This window comes from Strigops habroptila, chromosome 9, assembly GCF_004027225.2.
Source record: "Strigops habroptila isolate Jane chromosome 9, bStrHab1.2.pri, whole genome shotgun sequence".
Taxonomy (NCBI): Eukaryota; Metazoa; Chordata; class Aves; order Psittaciformes; family Psittacidae; genus Strigops; species Strigops habroptila.
The window spans coordinates 31986840-32006019 of NC_044285.2; the positions used below are offsets into that span (position 1 = coordinate 31986840).

General features: G+C 38.8%; 1 protein-coding gene across 1 annotated transcript in view; it reads left to right on the forward strand.

Annotated features, from left to right (window-relative positions):
- The window catches only part of FMR1 (FMRP translational regulator 1), a 49272-nt gene extending 34630 nt beyond the window's left edge, over positions 1-14642 (forward strand). Inside the window, exons 15-19 of the transcript XR_003993335.1 lie at positions 5954-6064; positions 7851-7988; positions 9839-9935; positions 13069-13211; positions 13920-14642. The gene's annotated coding sequence lies outside the window, so the exon portion shown is untranslated. The remainder of the gene's footprint in view (positions 1-5953; positions 6065-7850; positions 7989-9838; positions 9936-13068; positions 13212-13919) is intronic.
- The last annotated feature ends 4538 nt before the right edge of the window (positions 14643-19180 follow it).

The window sequence follows — 19180 nt, forward strand, 5'->3', positions numbered from 1 at the left end:
ATTTTTGTTAATGAAGGTGGGAAGTTAAGATTTTTCAGAGTTGGTATGAAACCTTAGCGGGGGGGGGGGGGAAAGAATCTTTGTATACAGCTTTCTTGAAACATAGATAAAAATCGCTATGAACATTCACGAGCTCAAGAAGCAACTGGGTTTAGTTTCTTGAATACAGAAATTATTTAAATTACTTAGCTCTAGATGAGCTTTTTCAGCCTTTTGTGTCTCTAATATTAAGTACTGTGCACGATGCTTGCTTTCAACAATCCAGAAACAAAATTAAGCACTGTATGATACTGAGTTACGGACTTTGTGTTCTTTGTGGGAGAACTTACTGTGAAAGATAACTTGTTTTGCTGAACTACAGTATGTTTCCCTGCAGAACCCTTCAGTACTGACATTAAAAGGCAATAGATTAATTAGATTCCAGTGAGAGTTCCTCAGTCACTTCAGGAACCCTGCTGTATGCCTGTGGTAAGTGACATTTGGTATTAATCTGCAAGAGGGAAGGTGGATCTCAAATTTTGTTATCCAGTGTATTTTTAAAGATTTTGTTTATTTCCAGAAACAGTAAGATTTGTAGTGGAATACCTGATGGGGGCAGATGCTGATATTAGTTCTGGTGGTTGCTTTAAAGAACAGTACTTAGGTTTTCCATCCTAAAAGGTGCTAGTCAGTGTCTTTTCCAGCTGTATTCACATGCATAATAGGGTGACTAGAACTTTCAATGCCTTGACAGTGTAAGTCAGCTTTACCTGTGTTATGAACATAGGTAAGTGGGGTTAGTTCTTCCAAGTTGTGTTCTGAATAGATCCAGTTTGATCTGCAGAGTTCTTGCCAGAGTTTGACTAGGCTTAAGCGAGGTACTACAGAACCTCTTTAGTTTTCAGCAGTTTGAGTCTCCTGCAGCAAACTGTGGATCTTTGGTGTGCATCAGGGGATGGATCTTCTTTACTACTTGTAACAATTTTTAAAATGTATCCCATGTGTCAGTCTTGCTTTCACAATTATGGAGGTCATCAATCTTGAGCAATTTGTGATGGAGATAAATAATTGCTACTAATCCATAAATATGAATCGTTGCCACTTGATGTTGTTAAAAATTTCTTTACAATAGACTTCAGAGTAGTAATTTTTGTCTGCTTTGAGTACTGTATGGAAGTGGATAATAAAAAAGGTCAACAATCATAGAATGGTTTGTGTTGGAAGGGACTTTAAAGCTCAGCCAGTTCCAACCCCCTGCCACGGGGAGGGACACCTTCCGCTAGACCAGTTGCTCCAAGCCCCTGTGTCCAACCTGACCTTGAACACTACCAGGGATGGGGCAGCCACAGCTTCTCTGGGCACCCTGTGCCAGGACCTCCTCACTCTCTCAGGGAAGAACTTACCCATAGATGACTGTTTCGTGTTTCTGCTCAGGATTCAATAGAACAAGACTGACTTAATTTTTTTTGTGCAGAATATAAGAAACTGATTTCCAATAAAAGCAGTCAGTTTAAAGCAAAGGAAAAAAAAAATCCCATTAACATACTCTGTATAAAGGACCAAGAACTCAATTGCTGCAGAAATGGTGTAACAGAATTGTTTGGGGAGATTCGGGTTATTTGATATGCTTTTTTTTGGGTAGTGGACTCAAGCTGAACCTTAGGTATAGACTAGAGTTGCAACAAGGAGCATAAACAGTCCTAAATGTAATAAAGTCAATTAAGTGGTCAGTGTGGGGACCAATTTTCTTGGAGTCTTGGCAATCTGAAAAGTCCTGTATTTGTGCATCAGAAATGCATAACACTATATGCAGTGTTCCATGAGAGGAAGCAATATGGAAGATCTTAATTGCATGTGAAATCGTATGCTTCAGAAAATGAAGAATGTTTGTTCTGTATGAAACACATTTCTGAGTATCTTACTGGTGATGTTGAGAGAGTGGCTGTGTCTAGTCTGCATATAGAATGACACAAATTGAGGACACTCTGTTGTTGCTTATATTGGTGAGCTAATGCTGCATACAAATAAGGTTAAAAGGAGTCACCCTTTAAACTCGCTACTCAACTGAAACGAATTAAAAACCCAACCAACCACAACATGTGAATGTGAATGCATAGCAAATACATAGCTTTTTGTCAAGGTCTCTTACCTGTTCAGATGGCTGTTGTAGGATACCTCTTTTCTGAAACATAAATTGTTCTAGGCAGTTCAACTGGAGAACTGCTGATTTTGAGGCATCTGAGTTTACTTTAGGTTTCTGTATTTCTAAAATCTTGTTCAAAGTCTGTGCAAAGAGCCTTAAGAAAAGGAGTGGAAATATCGAAGCTTTGTGTCAGGCTGTGCAGATATTTGGTGAACCTATGGGGTGATACCATCACCTAATTAGTTCATGTTTAATAGATTATTGGGAAGCTCTGACTTAAGATCTCTTAACTGAACTTTGTTTTGAGGAGTGTATTTTGATGTCCTGAGGTATCTACTGCCTGGCCTGCACAATTTTGTGCTGTTTCCACACCAAAATGTGATTGCTAATAGCATAAACTTGGTTTTAACTTAGTGAATTAGAAGATTAAAAAGACTTAACTCTCTTGGGAAGGGAGGCTGATTTATTTCAAACTCTGTGTGCAGCTTTTTTCTGGCCTCTCTGTTGGTGCATTTGTCACACCTGTACTGTTGGTTCTGATCTGCATCATAGGAACAGGGAGCTCATTGTGATGAGCTTTGATTCCACGTTGTTGTGCAAAACAAGTCTGTAGTTGCAGTACTCTGGATAGCTGTAGTCTTCCTGTTCCAACAGTAGCGGAGAAGACAGCTAAAGTAGTATGTAATGGTGAAAACTGGAATTGTCTCTTTATCTCCCTTGTTTTTCTTCTCCCAGGAGGTGTTGTCCTGTATGGCATTAGATGTTAATAGGTATCTTGGCAAACATGACTTCTGTCCACTTAAGAAATAATTTCACATTTACCTACCAAAGCAAAGTTGCTCTGTTGGACAGAATGTGTCTGTATATTGCTCTGCAGAACAGGTACATTCTAATGGCAGGAAAGCTTTCCTTATTTAGCAAGAGTGAGAGGGAACAGACCTTCAAAGACTAATACCTGTGTAAAATGTCATCTTTTTCCTTGTATAGCAATTCAGAAAATGGGGTTCTACTCCTTTACTAACACTAGCAAAGTAATCTCTAGGTTTAAACTGTCTTAAATATATGTGGTAATAATAAAAGAAGACCTTTTTAGGGGTAACGACAGGAGCAGGAGGTGAAATGAAATACAGCATCTGGCAAAGCAATCTTTGGGGGTTGGTTGGAGGTAAACACCAAAAACCCAGCTTAAACCTGCTGTTAAATTACTATGGATGTATTGGGGATTTCTAAAAGTTTTTATCCATAATATCATTTTGAACCACCTTTTTAAAATGTTTTACTTAGATTATCTCATATATTCCGATTTTGAATCCAGTCATTTCAACAAGCTAAACTAGAATTCAGTTGTAAGCTTCTAACAATTTTTAGTTCAATTTTGATTCTGTTCATTCAAACTGAATTAAAATTTTTAGCTGAAAGTGATCTCTTTAGGGTGCCAGGTGTCCTGCTCTGGGACACTTCCGAGAGAGGATTTTTGGCTATTCTCTCCTAACAAGATGTTTCCTTTAAGTTCTTAAGAATAATTTCCTCAAAATCACTTATTGCAAAAAAAAAATATAACTGTGCAAAAGAGGGGAGTCCTGCTCTGTGCAGCAGTCTACTGGCATGTTCTAATCCATAAGTAAGAAGTTAAGATCAATAATTTTTTTAATGCGTAAATTCGTATCTATTACTGTTGGTTTTATTGCAGTAATGCTGCTAATTTGCACCCATCTAGCGTGGAACTATATGGTACTGGTACTGCTTCATAGCATCAATTCAGGTGAGTATTGCAAGGAGAAATGCATTTTCACAAAAGCAGCAAGTAATTTTAGTAGCAAGAAGTTAAGTTTACAATATTATTGTTTTGGTAATGATTGAAAAATACTGAAAAATATTAGACTGTTAATTCCTTCAGATGGGATTGATCAGTCCTGACACTTAAATACAGCAAAGCATGGCAGGGGGGTAGAACTAGATGATCTTAAGGTCCTTTCCAACCCTAACCTATTATTCTATGGGTTCCCCCCTCCCCCCGCCCCCAAGTACAGTTTCTATTTCCCTCTTTGTGCATCTGTATGAGAAACACATGCTGCTTGTTTCATCCCTGGCACTGTATCTTGCTTTATTTTACCTTCGATTATAGTTTTTTTCTGGGTTTTCCCCCCTTCATCTTTTTTCCCCCCCTCATACAGTTAAGGGTGTTCTTTCAATCTGTTGGGTTTTGTTGATGTATTTGCTTACTGCAGCAGGTGGCTCAAAAGAGTTAGCAAAGATTTTGGGCTGATAACTTGCGCTCGCACCAGAAGCTAAATTTGGTCATCTGACGTGTGTGTAAAGGATCAGCCCACACATTAAGCTTACATTTGATCCTTTATGCATTGAGAAACCAGACTTCAGAGACTACCTTTTCAGATCTTGGTGAAAGGCTCTCAGTTGCTGCAAAGCAAAATGTTTTCATGGGGTGTGTATATGTGTGAGCTGTAACGTAGATATAAATGTGATTCATAAGTATGTGATGCAGCTGATGCTGGTTGGCAATGTTCCATGAAACCTGTGTATGTGGCTTGTGTCACTTTAAACTCTGAGTTGTGCAGGACCACCATGGTGATATTTTCAGATGATTCTTAGCAAACCGATTGTGGGATACCTTACAATCATATCTCATGAACTTCTTGAGAAGTCATTACAGAATCTTTAACGTTTTCTGTTCTTCTGTCTTGATTACAGGGGGACCGTGACATAACTGTTAGTGTGAACTTTGCTGGTCACATTTCTGTTACATGCAAGTTTCAGATTCTCTATTTGACATACATTCACTTCTTCCTACTCTGATGCCTTTTTTTCCCAAGGGAGTTTTGTATGGCACAGCAGAGGCATTCGTGCCCCAGGACAGAGAATTTCTGCTCCTGATGCTGCTAGCTGAACAATAATCCAAAAGACTGAAGTTGTTCAATACCTCAGTTTTTGGTTAGGCCATGATCTCACTTCTGTTTGTGGGAGCTATAAAACCATGAAATGGCTTTCAATAAACTCCATCACTGAAATCTATTAAAGTTGTGATGGTCTAAGTTTCTCATTGAGAGAAAAAAAGGCAGGCAAATAGGAATACTGAGTTTCTTGGTTTCTTTTTCCCCTCATTTTGCAGTGGTTGATTGCCAGCAGAGTCCTGCTGCGATTTGCACTTGTTTAATGAAAAAGAGATATAGTGAGGCAACAAGGTTTACTGATGCCAATTTTTTTCTTGGAGTAGTGTAAAAATAAAAGCCAATTGAGACATCCCAGAGCCACAAATCATCAGGGTTTGGGATAATACTCCAGTACCTCTATATTCAGGGATGTTTCACTCTTACCTACACAAACGCTGTAGGTTACTGTGTGAAAGAAGATGTTGGTACAGATGCGTGTTTGGTTGTATCAGATAAAGCTACCTTTCCCAGTGTTTTGTGTTTCAACTGGGGGCTGATCTTTAAAACAATAGCTAAAAGCTCTGCTTGCCTACATAAGAGAAATACCTCTATAGATACAATATATACAAGTTTTCCTGTAATGTGCACCTTATATGTGAACAGTAGGGCTTTTTACTTTGACAGTTTCTGTTTGAATGGATTCTATAATTAAAGTTTCATAGCTTTAGTTCTTTACTTATTGTGGTTCATGAAGCAATTTGAAGTAATAGAAGTGAATGCAACAAAAAGACATCTATGCTTAACCTTGCTAGCCATCAGTAGTCATGATTTATAATGACTATAAATGCCTTCATAATGAAAGATAATCAGTATGAAAATGTCATTGCATTTAATTAATTACGGATATTTTGATGGTAATGAGCTAATCATTATAAGCTTTCAGGCTTTGCACCACCGCCTCAGCATGTGTTAGAAAACAGTGAAGTGGTACCCAGCGTACTTACGAAACTGAAAGATGCATTTGAACCTTTCTTAAGATTCTTCAGGCCAGTGAGTAAGTGCCACTTTATCACTGCAGCATTGTTTCTCTTGTCCCTTCCCCTTTCTTCTGCCTTGCTTCTACTTGACCCTCCCACCCCTACCTGGCAGCATTTAATGTATTTAAAACCCCCAGTCTGATACTGTAGAACTCAGTAGATCTCTTAAAAATAGTATTGTTACATGCCCCTTTGGAGCAATGAAATTTGCTTCTGCTGCTTTACTACCCTCCTACAAACCCCTTCTTTGTCAGTGATGTAATTGCACTAGAAATGTTGGACAGTTTGGTGTAGGATCCACCTTTTTATCTGGTCTAAACTACTTTTCTAGTCTTCCCATATACACATAGGACAAAAAGAGCAATTTGGCACATTCTAAATGAGAGAAGGATTCCACCCCATGGCAGTGTCTCTCCCACTTCTACTGGCTAGGGGAGGTTCCAGTGCTGTTAGCTTAAACCGGACTACTCACCTTTTGGACTGCTGAAGTTAAATGCCAAGAACTACATTGTTTCATAAAATTGAGACATAAAATGCAATGCTGATTTGCTAATATCAATAAGAAGGATATCTTTGAATAGAGAAAGGGTCTGGCATGTACAGAAATTGCAAGATCCATAATTGGATCACAGACAGGTAGAAAGGAAAAGCGGAAATATGGTGGAGTTTGAGCTCTTCAGGATGGTAAGGAGGGTGCATATCAAGCTTGTTACCCTGGACTTCAGGAGAGCAGACTTTGGTCTCTTGAGGAATCTGCCTGGTAGAGTACCATGGGATAAAGCCCTGGTAAGGGGCAAGGGGCTCAAGAAAGCTGGTTAATATTCAAGGGTTGCCTCCAAGCTCAGGAGCGATGCATGCCAACAAAGAGGAAGTCGGGGGAAAAAAATACTAGGAGGCCTGCATGGATGAACAAGGAGGTCCTGGACAAAATGCAGCACAAAAAGGAAGCCTACAGAGTGTGAAACGAAGACAGGTAGCCTGGGAAGAATATAGAGAAATTGTCCAGGCAGCCAGAGATCAGGTTAGGAAAGCTAAAGCCCTGATAGAATTAAATCTGCCAGGGACATCAAGGGCAATAAGAAAAGCTTCCATGGATGAAAGGAAGATGAGGGAAAATGTGGGCCCTCTCCGGAAGGAAACAGGAGATGTGGTTACCTGGAACATGGTGAAGGCTGAGGTACTCAATGACTTTTTTTGCATTGGTCTTCACCAGCAAGTGCTCCAGCCACACCAGCCAAGTCACAGAAGGCAAAGGCAGGGACTGGAAGAGTGAAGAACCATATGCTGTACAAGATGATAGGTTTGAGACCATCAGTAACTGATCGGATTATCTTGGGCGTTTGTTCCTACAAGCTGATTTTCAGGTGCCTGTAAAAACATGTAATTGGTGCCGAACAGAGATGGTTTGTTGCAACATATCCTATGCTTGCTGGACCCTTAAAAAAAAAAAAAAATCTTAAATTTGTTTTCTTTTTTAATTAAACAGTCCCGTCAGGAAATTCTTTCCCACTTATTTTACAAACCTAAGTACAAAAAAGCTGTACAATGATGGTTAGATTGGGTTTTGTAAATGTTTCTTACTGAAGTGAATTACAGAAGATTTTGGAGGACATTTTAGCTTTTCTGTTAAATTTAATATAAAAATTAGTTTTGGGGAAAGAACATACATGAAAGTGAATGATACTTTTTTCTGGCAGATTTATCTTATGAAAACATACTAGGGACATCAAAATGATAACTTCCTTCTGCTTCAGCATTGCTCCTAGAATAGAGATCTTACATATTATTTCTTTTTCTTTAAAGCATGCCGTCATAGAGAAGGACAAACCTTAATTCCTTGTCATGTAGAAGTGGGCCTTAACACAACCAAATGCTTGGAAAATAATTGTTGTCCTTTCCAAACCAGCTATGAACCGATTTGTTATATGCCATTTAAAGACAGTAAGTATACTTCTGTAGATAACTACCTCATAGCCAAATGGTGCTTCTGGTCAGACAATGTGATTTTCATTTCTGTTTCTTCCTTTAGTTTTTCAGGTCACCACTCTCTTCAATGTAAGTCTAAGCTTGCATTTGTTTGTGCGTGTATATATATATATATATATAAAATGCAGAAAACAATTGATTCAAGGAATTATCTGGATATCTTGTCAATCCCAGCACAAGCAAAGAACATGTGATACAAATAAACATAGTCAAATATGTTAGTATAAAGAATGGAGTGAAGACTTTATTTGTGGAAAGGGGGGATTAATCCAAAGTAGTAGTGACTCTCTGAAAGTGCTGTCACGAAAAGGTGAGAGAATTGGATTTATTTAATTTGGTGAAGAGGAGGCTAATTGGTTGTTTAATAGGTACTGAAGCCTGTTTAGGAGGGCAGTTACTAAGATGAGGGAGCCACAAATGCCTGGTAGAACCAGATGATAAAACAAGTGGGAATTACTGCTAATTGATTCTTCGGAAATTTAGCTTGGACATCAGGTGGCGGGGAAATTCATTAGTAAAGTAGTGCAACTCTAGAACAAGTAATTAGAAAGGTGGTGGAGTCTCCATCCTTGGAGGTTGACCTACAAGATCTGCAGAAATCTCTTACACCTAACATTTTTTGTGGCTCTATTCTCAAATTATAGCCTTAACGTAATATTTTACCTTGTTTTTTTTAATTTGCACATGGATGTAGTGTACGTGGATTTTCTTCTCTCTCATGAACACAGCAAACTTTTTGTATGTCCTACCTTTGCACGTAACTCTGTGGTAATCTCTGCTTCACTGAAAGGGTTGTATCAAATATTAACTTTTTTCCTGTTTATACTGCTTGGTAGAGACAGTTGCTTTTCACAGTTGCTTCAAGAAACTGAAAAGTACAAGGAAGTTAGAGGCTCTTTATTAGGCACAGAATTATTTGGTGTTGAAGGGACCTCTCAAGAACATACAGTCAAATCTTCCCTGCTCAAGGAGGGTCAGCTGCAACAGGTTTCCTAGGGGCTGCACTATAGCAAGAAGGAAAGCTGTACAGTGAAAATTACAGCTCTTCTGCTCAGTTGAAGGACACCATACTCAAGCAAATGTTAAAATTAAATATGCTTATTCAGTTGTGACTGTTTGATTCCTCATTCCAGTTAAGCTTTTATTGTTTGGACATAAATATCAAGGGCTGACTATTTTACAGAATTATTTGCTCATAGATTAGTTAGCTACTAGAGGCCTTCTGGATGTACAACATATGTCCAAAGAAAATGCAGACATTTACTGCCCTGGTAGCACATGCTGTTTGTTTCATAGCAATCTGTTGACAAAACAGAAGTGCTTAGCAGATATTAAACTCATGGCACTTGTGTTTCTGTAAGATAGTCACAGGCTGCATACTCAAATGGTTCTTATCTGGGAGTTTTGTCCTGAATTTCATTAGGAATAAAATGATGCTTTAAGAAAATGCTGCAAAAGTTATGAACTGAAGTAGGTAGATAGCATTCGTTTGCATGATTTTGTCTCCATTCCTAAGGATGCAAACAAGTTTCTAAAGGACTTTGCTATCCCCCACCCCTCATGCTCTGGGCTCACTCAAACCCCAGTTGCTTCTGAAACTAAGCAAACCTGGGCTGTTCAAATGCAGGTCAAAATTGAGACTTGATCTTTCTCATCTGAGCTCATTTCTAAGACCTACTTTTTTGCATTGTGTTGCTGGCTGAGATATATACCTGTCTGTCTTACAGGTTAATCTATGTCATCTGTACCTCAATATGTATCTCAGAATGATTCACATCTAATGCAAACCTCTGCTGACTCTACAGATATGCAACTGACATTTCGACTGATTGTGCTTGTGGCAGGAGGATTTTTGATTTTGGGGTGTCTACCACTCTGTTGCTGTGCCATTTTGCAGAAAAGGTAAGCATGAGAGCATGACCAGATCAAATTTCTAATGTACTGCTTCTAAACATAGAAAATAATTGACATATTTGAAGTCAGAGACGGAAGAAAAGACTGGGGAAAAAAGGCAAGAAACTAATGTGCAAGCATAAATGAGTCCTTCGATTTTGAAGCTACGTAAAACAGAGTGTCAGTTAGGTTTAACGAAAAAACCTTGTTGTTGCCCCAGTACTTTCTAAAGACCCAGTTATAAAGGACTTGGACTTAATCTTACTTCCCTGGCTTGGGAACTTGCATGTTAACCATGAGGGCCAATATCCTGAGGTACGGAAGACCTGAGTTTTGCTCACTTAACTCTCCCATTATCTTCCCCCACTTTATGCCCCTGCTCCCCACCAAAGGCTAGTATATCTATATATCTTAAAGGAAGTCGTTTTCCATTTTCTTCTGTTTGAAAGCAACACTGACAACTGGCAGTTGTGAGCAAAAAATGGTGGCAAATGAGACTTAAGACCAAATCAAGCTGTTGGCCAGCCCACAACACTGCACGCAGCCCGTCCTGTTCAACCCAGAATAGGTTTTTAGGACACAGTATCCTGAGTGCAAAGAAAACCCAGAACATCAGAGCAAAAAAAAGAAGTTTTGAGGAAAAGTTAATTTCATTTTGTAACATACATTTAAACAGAAACAAGTGAGAAAACATCCTGCCACTTGCCTTAGCCCTCAAAAATCACAGGGAGGAGGGAGACAAAAATGGTCCTTTAACCATTGCCTTCGAAGGCACTTCTGCAAAGTTGCCTGTGGTAAAGAATTGATTGCTGCACAGGAAATGATGTGCAAGGAATGAATTATCTGAAAGGTAACAGAAGAAATTAATGTGAAAAAGCAGTTTGTAAAGAACAATAAATATAAACGTGTCTGTGTGGGATAGACCTGGAGTTATGCAGTAAGACACAGAAGGAATGAACAAAGTAGTAGCCTAAAAAGAGTAAGAGAGGTGGGCTGGGAGCATGCCTGGGAGAAAAGCAAATTAACCATCTTAATGCTTCTAATGTGCAGTGCATCTTTTTTTAATGTATGGGGCACATTACAGCCTGTGAAGTGCAATGCAAGCGGTTTAAGTGTTTGATGTTGTGAAGAGTTTTGGCATGTGTATTATGTTGTTATGATAATGGGAAAATGTAAGCTCCACAACATCAAAATTATTGAACTGAAACATAACTGTACTTTAGTTTTCTAAGGTGGTAGTTGATATTGAATAGCTAATGCTATAGCTTGGTAAATATGACAGATATTATACAAATTATATATATTATATAAATATGTCCTTTTTTGTAAAGATTTTTTTTTTTCCCCCTGTTAAACTTTTGCTTTACTAAGGCATTAGTAGTCTGTGTGGGAACATGCACATACACGTACACACACACATAGACTTTACTAATGTGGCTGACTAGCAGATGGCTATTTGCTGTGGAGTTCCACATTTAGACAAAACCTGCTGTGAAAATCTCCACATTACATCTTACACTGTGCTCAACAGCTGATGTTCAGCATACAGATAGCTGCACTGAGTCATCAGTGACTCTGAAAACAGGAGGCAAAGAATTAACATGAAATTATCATAAATTTTCTGGAAAATGAATTAATATGTGTTCATTTTGAGAGAATTCACATTAATGTTTAAATGATCGTTTCTGTGCTTTTTCATAGCCAGGGAAATTAGCAATGTTGCTGTTCTGCTATGACTTGTTTTTTGCTTTGTTTTTTTCAATGCAGTGATTAACCAGATGCTGAATGGTTTTAATTTGCAACACCATATATTTGAATTCTAGGAAAGGAGCAATCCTATAAGAGTGTAACTTTGAGTTTTACCAGTTTTAGAGACAGTTGATAGAGGATATGGCTTTGAAAAGCATTCTTTTAATGAGCCTAAAACCTTCTCTCTGGATGGGAATTATTTTAACTTCAATGTTGTACAGTCCTTGTTGGGAGGTTGCTACATATGATGCCAAAACTGTACTGCAATGGATGTGCACAAAAGTAAAAATTGTTCTCTAGAGTTATCAAAAAACAAGAGGGATAATTGATTAGTTCCACTGTGCCTCTTCAAGAGCAAATTCAAAGGCTTCCCATAGGAGTCTGTATATTTTTATATATATAGTATTTATATATATACAATTTATGTAATATATATAAATATATGTATTTTATATATATAATATATATAAAAAAGAAGGAGGGAGAGAGGCCAAACTTGGGCAACTGGAAAGCTTTTGCAGGCACTTATAGTAGGGGTGGCTGTTTGTTAAGAGATGCCCAGGACTAGGACAGCAGAGGTAATTACATAGTGGGGCCAGATTAAGACGGTGTAGGGGCACGGAATTCCTGTAAAATTGATAAAGGGAGTGGAGTACTCCTCCCCTTGCCACACTTGATCAGCACTAGTAATTTGCTGAGTTATTGAGGCTTTGTTACTTCCACAGCCCTACTGATGTGTATTTGTCTCCTTCCAATGGTATTTTTCGTGTAGAAAGCAGAGTCTACATGTGCCCATACCCTGAAATTGGCAGTTTCTTTTGTGTGCTATCAATATAATATCTCTTTTCTTGAACTGGGTTCTCTGGTGCTTTTGCTATGTCTGTAACTGTGCTACACGATGTTATTTCTGTTGTGTTAGTCTTCATTAGCATGCAGTGGTGGGTAGGTTAAGATACTGAAGGTTAGGAAAATGCAGGTGAACTTAACTAGTGCTATTTGAATAAGGTGGTGTAGATTTTTTAAAAAAGAGTGAGAATTAGACAAGTCTTCATTTCCTTTGGCTGAATTCCTAGTACAGCTGTGGGAAGCAGGCCATAGAATTTGCTTTACTAGTTACTGGGGAAATTTCTGGTCATGGTTGCATTATATGAATTGGAAGGTAAGCTGAAATTCATGACAAAAATGTAAGAGATGGAAAAGCATTTCAATAAGCTTTTCCTTAGCTTTAATCTGTCCATGTTCTAGTGGTGAAATCTTGTGATGCTCCCTGAAATCAACTGTAGCTTTGTGGGTTTTTTCATTGAGCTAGGATTTCACAGCTAAAGTCTAGGTGATCTTCTCTAAATTCCTTTTTTGGAAGTTGACCGATTTCAGCTGTTTTAATATGTTGCAGTCAATGTCTCAATCGTTTACGATGGGCAAACAGCAGAGTAGAGAAAATTGTGAAGGGAAGAGCACATACTGAAGACGTTCATGGCCTTTTACAAGATTGACTTAAGAAATAAGGACCATAAGAGCAACAAAAAAAAAAAAAAGGTAAACTAACCTTGGAGTTTTCTTCCATTCTTTCAGTTTAGGATTGTTGTATCAATTCTATATAGAATTGTATGCAGTACTAAATGCCTGTTACGCCTGTTGCTTCCCAGTCCAGTAGACTTTGTCAAAAGGTACTGTTTATCAGGGACCACCTTCAATTGCTGTTGTGGGAGAAGTACTGAGGCTTCAGGAATTTGCTTCGTGCCCTGGGATGCAGAATGGTAGCAGAGCAAGCCGTGGACAATATTACAGTCCTAGATTTAAGTCCTCTGCCATTTCAGTGTTCCTTTTCCTATGTGCAAACTGTTTTGCATCAGAAAGTGGAAAAGCAAAGTAAAGTTTTGCTACTTTCAGGAGATGCAGATCCATTTACAGCCAGTAAGAAATCTGTCCTTCTGTATGGATAGGGATGTTTTACAGCTGACATACTCACATAGATCCACATCTTGGCATTTTTCTTCAATGCTGAAAAGCAGTTGACTACTGAAATATATGTAATCTGAGTGCGAAATGCTATTTAGTTCACATGAACATGCCAAACTATGGCCTACTAAAGATGACAATGAAATAAGAAAGTGCCAGTGAGATCATTAGACAATAAGGAAATATTTCAGGGAGAGTATTATTTGACAAAAATGTAAAATGTCCCTAAACCTACTTATACTGATGTTTAATAATGGGGGGTTTTTTATCCACTTTGTTGTAGAGGAACATCCACCTGATCTTGAAGACCTCAAGCAGGACACCAGGATTACTTGAGTATGTCCTAGACAAGATGTTTTGATTTAGTATCAAAGTAATATAATGTTGTCAACCTTTGATAATGCTATTGGTTTTGCAAGAGAAAGTCTTAATTTCTAGTTCTTGTGTGTTCATTCTGTATCTCCTGTACGAAAAAACCTAATAACACTGAAAGGCAAAACTGCTCATGCAACTCTTGAATAATAGAGTCTGGCTTGTCTAAATAATACAACATCACAGTGGAGGGATATAAAGATACCAGTTAATTGGCTATTTCAATTTAGAGGTCAGTCTTAGAATATTATCTGGATTAAGAGGAGAGTGTTGTCATTCATTAAATTGGTAGCAAGTGGCAATCTTACTCTGTTTCATTCATCTGTATTGGATGGCACCATAGCACAGTCGTGCTACTCTTGCTGAGGACAATGGCTAATTCCTTACCAGGCTGCGGAGGATTTGGGAATCTCGTTGTTGGGCAGTTGCTTTAAAGATATGCTTGGCAAAAATACGGTGTACTTGGGGAAACTGTTGGTATTTTCTCTGGCATTGTTTCTCCCCGCGGTATATCACTGCACCTCAAGACTTTGTGAGCTTTGGATGGCCTGCCTCCCAAGGTAGGTGATTTCCAAATGCAATTTTTCTGTTTCCCTGTAGTGTAACAAAAATAAAAGAAACAAACATGTAACAGTTCTCAGCAGCTGAGTGCAAAGTAAGAGTGAGCATCTAAAAGAATGTCAGTTGAAATCAGTATTGCCCATAATAATGCAATCACTGGTAATTTTTCTTTGAGTCTCTGAACTCCATGTTGCAGAATTTCCAAGAGCTACAACTGGGAGGAATGGAGCTGTGCTCCTGAGCTGGAGCTTAAGTATAATGAGTGATTCTTCGAAACTCTGTGCGCTTTCAGGATTTCCCATTAAATAAATTTTTCTTTGCTTCATCAGTCCTAAAAAAGGCATCACTTAAAATCCAAGTGTAACATGGGTGGAACATGCACATGGGCAATCTCATATAGTTGTCGGAGTACTTACTGATGGTCAGACATAGCTATATGCAGGAGCTTTAAAGCCTGATATTGCAACCATCGACAGTAGCATTCTATGACAGATAATTTGGTTATAATTTTGGAAGCACATGTATTATGATGCTTTTGATGTGGAGCAGCAGAATGATGGAAACTGAATAGGGCTCTGTTTGCATTCCAAATATGATATGTATTTACTGTTCCTTGATATTATTTTTATGAATAGTGAAGTATGTATATAGACATTTTTGACACAGATAAAACCAGTTTCCTGCTGTATGAATTTAGGGGCATTTTCACAGCTGAAATGTGCATGTGACAAACCACACAGATCCTCATGGCTGATAGTGATTATGGAGAGAGCTGTGCTCTGGAGAAAGTTAGGCTTTCATATGGTGCTTCATGATTTTGATTTGAAGGGTAATAAATTCCTTCTGTTTCCATGTCATTGACAGCACAACTGCTTTCAGTGTCACATAACATTCTGACAAAGGGATGCATACTGATAAAACAACTGTATTTAACAGTAAGCAATCAATGCATCTGCAGTAACTATGTCTGGCAGCACCAGAACAAGATGAGCATAAGCAAAATATATGCACTGTAAGAGGAGGAGGAAAAGCGAGGGTTTATATTCAAGAGCATCGTGCATGGACTTGGACCCTGTGCCTTTTCCATGTAGCAGATTTGTTGTAAAGATATTCTGAAAACCTGGAAGTTTTGCTTTTCAGTTGGAGAAGACAAAAGCTCTGATTTTAAATTTTAATTTCTATAGTAGCTAGACAGTTCCTTGAATCAACAACTGTCGAGCATGGGTATTGCATAAATAACTGCTATCTGTGCCTCAAATGTCATAATAGCTGTTTCATTATAATTGAAGGTCAAGATGGTCACCTTGGGATCAAATCACAGCTGTTCATTCACAGGCCTGTGTGTGATGCTAACTGTACCAAGATTCTCATAAATGTGGATGTTTTGATCAGCTGATCAGCTGCGTACTTCCACTGTTAAATATCCAGATTCCTTTCATAATATTTTGGGTTTGTTTGTTTTGTTTTGTTTTTCTCCTGGACTTTAGCATACTACAGAACAATTTGAACATGGCATTACCCCAGACCTACCTGGGACATGTCTTCTCCCCAGTGCTTAAACTGCGTGTGTGTGTCTTCTATACCAAGCTGCATGTTGCTGAGCCAAACTCAATTTTCCTTTGTCCTTGCCATCCCTTCAAAGATCTCGATTAGGGCCCCAGGTCAGCTGCAAGAAGGCACAAGCATTCTTACAAGGCTTCTCACAGTGCCTTTGTGGCTACTGAGAGAAGCTGCTCAGGGCTGGGTGCAGTTCCCAAGTCCACAGAGCAGAAACCTTCCACCTTCAGTCCCAGTCCCAGGGAGAGACACCTTCAGTACTAAAATCAGGGACCACAAGATGGTGCTGCAGGAAAATCTTTTTCCCTCAGTGGTTTTGGTTTCTGGAGAACTTATATTGACTTCTACCTTTTACAATGTGGTTCATCAAGTCACAAAAAGGCAGATAGTGTACAATAGAGCAATGGTCACTCAGTAGAACAGACAACATAATACAGCATATGATGACAAGGCTTTAGAAGACTTACAAAGTATACAAACCATTGCTTGTGGCTTTAGATCTATTCTCTCTCCTATTGAACTGATACAGATTAAAACAAAAGAGCTCTCAGTGGAGCATCCCTCTTTATCTTCACAAAGATTAAATAAATACAAGGCTAAACAACCTGCCCTAATGCACAATAGCTGTGTCCAAGAGTGGATGCTGCTGCCCTAGAGACAGGAGCTGTGGTAGTGCTTCAGCAGTAGTACAGCTCTTTCATCACACCACCCGGAGCCAGCACCATGTCTAATGGCAAAGGGTTTGTCTCATTTTATGTTCGTTCTGAAACCTAACCCGCACCTTTAGCCACAGTCTGTAAAACTAAGAGAAAGAGTTGAGATGATTTTGGAAAGCTTTAAAGCAATATGAAATGCTTGCATTGCACTGCAGGCAATTGTGGCAATATCTGGTACTTCTCTTGCTCTGACCTTTAGAAAGCTTTCAAAGTCATGAGAATTGAACTTAAAAAATAAACACAATGGAATGAAACCCAAACTTCAGAGTTATAGTGAGAGAACAGACTTGAACCATACAGCTCAAGAATCCAAAGCCAAATACAAATTTGTATTTAAGCAAAATCCCTGTGACTGGGGATTCACCTCATATTTTTGAAGGCTTGAGGTTCAGTTCTGAGGCCTATTTTACCCAGCTGAGATTCATGCAATGCAAGATAGTGCAGATACAGGAGGAGAAAGTACTTCGTTGCTCAACAAATATTTTCCCAGCTTGTCTCTGTGTAAGGGATGCAATTTTGAAACGTTATGGTTCTTCTGATCCTTTGCTGACCTAAGCTTGGATGCATGGCTAAAATGAAGTGCAAAGGTCTCACTGGAAAAAGTGTTTCATGCTCTCCTGCCAGGTCCCAGTGGAGCGACTGGCTCTGTCAAGCTCAGTTTTGCTTCTGATCTTTGTGCTCCAAAACTTTTTTGTTCTCACAAAAAACTGGAAAAAATAAAAAATGGTTTCTGCTAGATGAAAGTGAAAAACTGTCCACAGCTGTACTCTCCTTCTGCATTTCATTGTAGTGTTTCCAAGTGCCTTCCCAAAAGGCGTGTTTCTTACTACACTGCCTCCTCACAGAATCCACTATCCTACGTATATCTCCCATCCAAGCAGATAAATCTTTTGAACATTTGTGTGTGTTCTGTGTACAGGTAAGTGGAATAGAGCTTCACTCTGCAGCAGCTCTGTCTCTAGTATCCACCACCATCACTATCCTGGTAGCTTTGTGGGTTTGGTAGTGTCAGCTGATGCTCAAGCAATGTGGGAAGGATGATGGCAATTCCTCAAAGAGCTGCCCTCTAAGAGGGATCATGGCTATAAGTGTTATCGTCATGCTGCATCCTGTCTCCCTGATTTTCAAGTATGTGATTTTTGAGGCTGTAAGGCTGGAGCTGTTCAGTATTCCACCTAGTGCAGATCATTGGCTGAGTTGAAGTGAACTGATAAAAGAACTTTCAGAAAAGGAATTTTCTGATGCATCTGCTTGGCCTGCCGTTTAGCGCTGCGCTTCTGCACAGGTTCCTGTTAAGGTTTTTTACTGGCTGTTCGAGCTTTTACCATTTTCTTATTCGAGGTACTTGATCCAGCACTAAAACGCACGATCTAAATACGGGATGGAGGAACTAAGCCGACAAAAAGGACAGATAACATACTGTGCTTAGGACTTACTGGATAGCTGGGAGATCTGGGGAGATAATACACATACAAAATGCTCTTGCATACATTTCGTGTTAGGGAAGCCCTGCTTCAGTTAAATGCTCCAGGTAGGTAGCAGCATTATTGAAAAGCAATTTCTTCAGTTAAACATGTCCTTGCAAATTGCGGTAGCTAATCCTATAAGAATTGTGGTCGCCTATGTGATGCATCTTTTCCCACGCTCTTCAAGGAGGGGCAGGAAAAAGTTCATTCATATTCCTAACATTGGGTGCATTGTTAGCAGATATTTCCAGTTTTATTTTTCAGATACAAAACTGATAGCTTTAAAGGATGATAGAGCTCAGTTTGAAGGAGAAGGAGCTCTTGTGGTCTGTATGAACAGTTATCAGAAGCAAGGAAACCTGAGAGCCTGGGTAAAAACAGTTATTGGGATGGTGTTGACCAGTTGTTTTGATGACACAGTAGGTGACTGAGATCTAGCTTTTGAATAGTGGATAAGCATGGCAAATCACTGTTATGGTCCTCTTCATTCATAACAGTCCTAGAATGCTATAAAACGACTATGCTTTAAACCATGAAACATCTGGGGTTGGGGTATATCAACTAAAGACCAGGCTGTGCAAGCTGGAAAGAAAGAGAAGGAACATCATGGGAAAAATAACCTTGAGAAAAAGACATGAAGCATGTTACCAGAATGCAACAGAATCTTATTTCCATTTGGCTTTTTCAATTTATTTTTGTTATATGTGACCACTTATGACCAGACTGAAAGCCTGTCGCACCAACTGCTACAAGCATTTATTGTATGTTTTTATCAATAAGCTTGTTTTGGTTTTGTTGGGGTTTTATTTATTTTGGGGTTTTTTGTTTTTTGGTTTTTTTTTTTTTTTGTTGTTGTTTTTAAACACAGCATGAC